Source organism: Arachis ipaensis, chromosome B06 (assembly GCF_000816755.2).
Source record: "Arachis ipaensis cultivar K30076 chromosome B06, Araip1.1, whole genome shotgun sequence".
Lineage (NCBI taxonomy): Eukaryota > Viridiplantae > Streptophyta > Magnoliopsida > Fabales > Fabaceae > Arachis > Arachis ipaensis.
This window is the reverse complement of record NC_029790.2, coordinates 82,927,271-82,933,759: the sequence shown is the minus strand read 5'-3', so window position 1 is coordinate 82,933,759 and position 6,489 is coordinate 82,927,271.

Here is a 6,489-nt window from a genome sequence, read left to right as displayed (position 1 = left end):
AAATGCTATAAATGCATAAAAAGCCTTGACTTGGGAATGAGGATCCAAGGAATCTTATTATCATCATAACCATAACTATGGCAACTATGATGAGTCAATCTCACTTTGTCTACCCCTAACATCGAGGAGTAAGTCAAGCAAGCATAATTGACCTTAATCCATAAGTCCTAGCTAACTTACCAAATTAATTGGTAAAAAGCTAGCGTCAATGGAAACAAGATTCAACTAACTATCCAAGAATTACCGCTAAATATCGGACATTATGACTCTAGTATCCTAGGAACTCAAATCCCAAGCCAAGGTGTGAAAATCTACTCAAAATTACCATGTGGCATTCTCACAAACACTTGGTGGGCATAAAAGTAAAATATGAGAAATTGTAAAGGAAAATGAAAACTATAACCAACTATTCACAATATCCACTATAAACATTCAATCAAGTAAGTAGAAATCATAAAACATTAAATTCATTAATTGAAACTTCAAGAAACCAAAATTGCATATATAAACAAAGAAACTTGAACCAAAAGAAAATGAGAGTAAATGTGATGTAATTAAAGAGAAACTAAAGAGTACTTACAAAAGAGTTGATCAACCCAAGATGAAAACTTGAAACTATAAAATGCTACAATGGAAATGGAAATGAAATAAAACCCTAAGAGGGCATTCTAACTACACTACTCCTACTCCTAAGGATGCTTTCTAACTAAACTAAAACTAATGAAAACCTAATAAAACCTAATGCCTTGATATGTCTTCATTCCCCTTTGATATAGCACTTCCAAAAGGCTTCAGCACTCCAAAAATTGGGCTAAGAAAGCCCCAAAATCGCGATCCACATGACATTTTAATGAAGTCACGCGCAGGGACTTGTGCGTACGCACAGACGTGTGCGTACGCACAGACGTGTGCGTACGCACACTTGCTGAATTCCCACTTGTGCGTATGCACGGATGGTTGTAAGATGCACATCTCTGATTTCTGTACTTGTGCACATGCACGGGTGGTTGTGTGTACGCACACTTCAATGTGTGCTTCTCCTTTGTTTTCTTCATGTGTTCTCCCTTCTTACATGCTTCCTTCCACTTTTGCCTATCCAATCTTGCCTCTAGGACCTGAAATCACTCACAAACATATTACGGCATCGAATAGAATAAAAATAGAATTAAAATTATCAATTTAAGTACAAAAATGCATGTTTTCACATTTAGGTTCAATTTAGGGATCAAACACAAGAGTATGCTATTTTAGTGACTAAGTGTGAGTTTATGTGATGAAATCCACTCAAATCAAGCCGAAATTTATCATCAAATATGGACTCATCAACCTCCCTGAAAAATTGAAAGACCTTGGGAGCTTTGTGATTCCTTGTCGCATTGGTGAGGTGACCGTTGAAAGAGCCTTGTGTGACTTTGCAGTTAGCATCAACTTGATGCCATTATCCTTGATGAGAAAGCTAGACATTGAGGAGGTAAAACTGATTAGACTTTCTTTACAACTTGATGACCGTTCCATTAAATTTCACTTGGTGTTATTGAGAACTTGCTAGTGAAGGTGGTGGTAACCTTCATATTTCCTGCAAATTTCGTCATATTGTATATGGAGGAAGATATCAATGCTTCTATCATCTTAGGGAGATCTTTTCTTTCTATTAGAAGGGCCTTGATTGATGTTCAAAAAGGTGAATTGACATTGAGGGTTAATGATGAACAAATTATGCTCAATGTATTCAAGGCCCTACAGCACCTCAATGACTATGAAGATTGCATGAAAATTGATGCAATTGATCCCTTGGTGCAAGAAGCATTAGAAGAAAATGACACTACAAGAAAAAGCAATATTTGTAACAAAAAAAATTTGTTACAGAAAATCAAAATTTTGAAACAAAAAGATTTTGTAACAAAAAAGGGGTCGTTGCAGTATGTCCCGTTACAAAAAGTTTTTGTAACAAAAAACGGAACTGTTACAATTCAAAGTGATATTTTGTAACAAATTTTTCTGATACAAAAAATCAGAAGTCGTTACAAAAGTGGTAACAAATTTTGATCTTCAAGGTATTTTTGGTGACAATCTATTTTTTTCTATCATAAAAATTTGTTACAAAATGTAACTTGATTTTGTAACATTTTTTTTTCTTTAGTCACAAAAGCAAAATAATTATTTTGTAATATTTTTTTAATACAAATTACACGCATAATTTACTAAATTATTTTTAAATTAACTAATATATTAACTATTTTAATAAGCAAGTCTACATTTATATAATATGTAAAAACATACATAATTCAAACATGCCTCATTTAGCTAAATTTGTTTTAAAACAAAATAACATTAGTGAGTACATTGATTAGTTCTTCAAGTTATATCTCTTGCACAAGTTCAACCAAAAGTTAAAAGTTCTAACATAGATTAGTGTCTCTATGAATCAAAATATTCTTGAGCCCTCAATGTAGCATGTGGTCACCATTTCAGCACTCTTGTAAATAAGAAAAACCAGAACAAAAAATTAGAAACAAGATATAACACTAATCATAATTTTTTCCACTAAGTTTTATCCAAAATGTTTAGAAAAATTTGGGCAAAACCTCCCCTAAAACTTGGATATTTCCACCGTCTACGGTTCCAACAAAAAAACCAATTCACAACTTATTTATCAGCCAATACACAACCAAATTTATCAAACCAAATAATAGGATATTTGTCATTTGGCAACCATGCCACAAGTAAAATGTGATAAATAGATCCATATACAAATTAAATTATGCTAATAATATAGGAATCATCTAGGAATATGTATTAAAACCATAATCAATTTTAGGAGTATCTTTAGTTGTCTAGTTTCTTTCATTGTCAAAGCGCGCTATAAAAGAGTTCACTAGTACCTGGATATAGACATGAACAAACAAGTAACCATAAAGATTTTAACTGATCTTATTTTGGATATAAAGGCTAATCCAACAAGCTAATCCAACAATTTTGAAACACCCCATAATGCTTTCTATTTTTTTATAAGGTATAAAAGATATAAAAGAAAAGTAATAAATAAGGTGAAATAATTCATAAGTTGCAACAGGGTGCTAACAAAGTTAGAAATTCTTCTTCTTTCCAAGCTCAACAACAGAATAATAAGAAGAATTCAACTCAGGAGAATAAACAAAAAAGAGTGACGAACAGCCAAGCTTGGAAGAGATTTAGAAGTACGGAGGTCAAGCTCGACAAAATTCAATGCATGATGTTAATTAGACAACATAGGATGGGAAACATAAAAAAATGAATAACAATAAAAAAATCATATCTAAAGAAAATCAACACAGTTTCTCATCAAAACAACAATTCCATCATAGACAGCAAATTAGCTCCAAACACTTTCAGCAATAATCAAAACTAAAGAAAATCATCCTAACTTAACCACCTATAATCAACTAACGACAACTAATCTAACTAAGATAATTAACCAAAATCAACTAATTAACCAAAATTAATCAAACTTAATAAAAATAAAAAAGAAAATGGATAAAAACCTGAAAGCAAAGAACTAGAACAAGGCAAAAAGTGGACAAGGGGTATTGCAAATGCGGTGGATGGAGAATGCTGCTACAGGCGGCGCGCTGGCATGCTGAAAGAATACTAGCTGAAAATTCATGGTTACCACAAGTTTCACTTAGATAAATAGATTGGGTATTAATATTGCAATTCACATCAAAAACAGATTTAGTGTCAATATTCTAACTCGCAACTAACTTCATTATATTATAATTTGCAAATACTAGCTCACTTTCTCATGACATTATCTTGAATAAATTTAAAATAAATTCACCCAACAACATATTTAATTATTTAGAACCAAAATTAGCCTGATGAATGAATAGGAACAAAATTTAAAGCTAACTAAAGAATTTAAACACGCAGAATTGATACAAGGGGGATGAAGTTACATAAAATGTTGTCAAATCAAATCCAAAATAAGCACAAGGCAAGGCAAATACCTGGTGCTTGGTGAGCCTTCTGTGAATGGCTCTGGTCTTCTTACTTCTTAGGGTGGAGATTAAGAGCTTGACTTTTCATTTGCATCCATCCTCCAAAGGTTGTAAGCCACATTTCATAATCATCAACAAATATGCAGGATTACTTGTTACCTCTTAATCAAACATGTATAATCAAAATGTTCTCAAAATGCTCACTAATTCACTATGTACATATCAACATTCTGAAGAACTTACAAGAATGGCGATTAATTTGCCATCAGGGTTCCGCACTGCAAGTTTTCCCTTTCCTGTTGCAAAGAATACGAATCTCTCTTGTAAACCCCAATCGACTCCATCAAAATGCATCTCCTAGTATGCCCAAACAAGATTAAAAGAATCCCTCTTACCCAACTACAGAAATATGTCAAAAAAAAAGTGAAATGAAATAATTAGATCAAAAATCATAACCGAGAACAAATTCAGAAAAAAAAATTCTAAGGAAATAACAATCAGAAACATAAAAAGTTCAGAGAACTTAAAATAACCAGAGGCTTTCATATGTTTTGAAATTCGACAAAAGAGGGAGGAGTTGGAAGTTGAAACTTCAAAACGCGACGGAGATGAGGAGAAGCGGCAGAGGCAGAACAGAGCCATTTTCCCCAAATCCCCAATAGTAGCTTCCCTGTTTTCTTTTCCATTCACGTTCCTCTTCACGGTGGACCTTGCCGACGGCGGCTCCATCCACGGTGACGGCGACGACGTGAAGCAGCGCCCCTTCCTTCTCTTATTTGCGGCGGCTCTGATGGCGATGACAAGGCACAAAGGCGGCGGTAAACCCTAGTGGCAGCAGCGACGGGTCAGAGGCGCTCCTTGGTCGATGACGCGCGCGACATTATGTTAATTTTCAAAAATTCAAAGTCTTACATTTAATATGTTGAAATAAAATTTTTTATTAGTTAAAAAAATGGTTAAATTTTGTGACAAATAAATAACTTGTTACAAAAATATTGTATTTCGTGACAAATTAATTTTTTATTACAAAATATTTATAACTTTTGAAACAAATATATATTTTGTTACAAAATATTGTAATATTTTGCAACCAAGCAACAATTCGATACGAAAATCAGCATAATTTGTAACAAAAGAAATCACGTTGTTATAAAATATTCTTATTTTATAACAATAACTAATTATTGTTACGAAAAAAGTATAATTTGTAACAATTTTAAATTTGATACAAATTTTTTGTTACAAATGCTCCATTTTCTTGTAGTGTGAGCTTAGTGATTCACTTGAGCCCTTTGTTGAGGTTGAAGTAGGTGACATTGAAGATTGTCCACTACCTAAGGAAGCATCATACATTTCTCACAAGGAAGAGGGGCCACCAAAACTAGATTTAAAGCCCCTGCCTCCTTCTCTAAAATAAGCTTTCCTTGGAGAAGAACATACATATCCATTTATCATAAGTTCCTCTTTGAGTACTTGTAAGAAAGAGGAACTAATTAAAGTATTGAGGGCATACAAAATAGCCCTTGGTTGGACCATTGGTGATCTTATGAGGATAAGTCTTGCAATGTGTATGCACAAAATTTTTCTTGAAGAAGATGCTAAACCAGTAGTGCAAGCACAAAGGAGGCTTAACCCTCACTACAAGAAAAAAGGCCTATAGCCACGCTTTTTTCTTGCTACGCTTTAAAAGCGTGGCCAAAAGTGGTCTATGGCCACACTTTTATGAGGGTGGCGATTGATTAGAGATTTGGACACGTTTTTTCTTGTTATGCTTAAAAAGCGTGGCTAAAAGGCTCTATGGCGACGCTTTTATGAGGGTGGCAATTAATTCGAGATTTAGCCACCCTTTTTTTTACCACGCTTAAAAAGCATGGCTATAGAGAGAAACAGGCACGTTTTTAAAGCATGGCGACAAGGTTTTGTTATGGTGACGTTTTAAAAGCGTGGCCTTTCCTGTAACTCTTTTTGCACGCTTCAAAAGCATGGCCAAAAGGTTTCAAAAAAATTTTAATTTCTTCTTTTTATTTTTTGGCACGCTTCAAAGGTACCTTTTTTCCCATTCGACCATCCCCTTAACCCTAATTCACGAGTAGCAGCAGCGCCTCACTGTCTCCCTCATTTTCTTCATTCGAGTCTCCTTCTCCATCCTTCTCACGCAGACACGCAGGACTGCAGGAGCGGTGGTGGACTCATCATCGCTCTCGTGGCACCTTCGCGAGTCCCGGCTACATCGCTCTTCTCCTTCTCCATCCTTCTCATGCAGGAGCCATCGTCGTTCTTCGCTGGCACTGTCACTCTCGCTCCCAATAACCCTGCGTCGGCACCCCTTCCGTGTCCCTCCATGGCTCAACACCCGTCGCGTTGTGTCTCCCTCTCTGAAGTCGTCGTGTTGCCATCTCCCTCTTCTTCACTCATCGCACCTCCGTTTCCATTTCTCAACCCTCCTCCTCGCCACCCGTACGTGCCGACTGTCAGCCACGTTCAGCATTTGTAGTGCCGTGGTATTGATGGT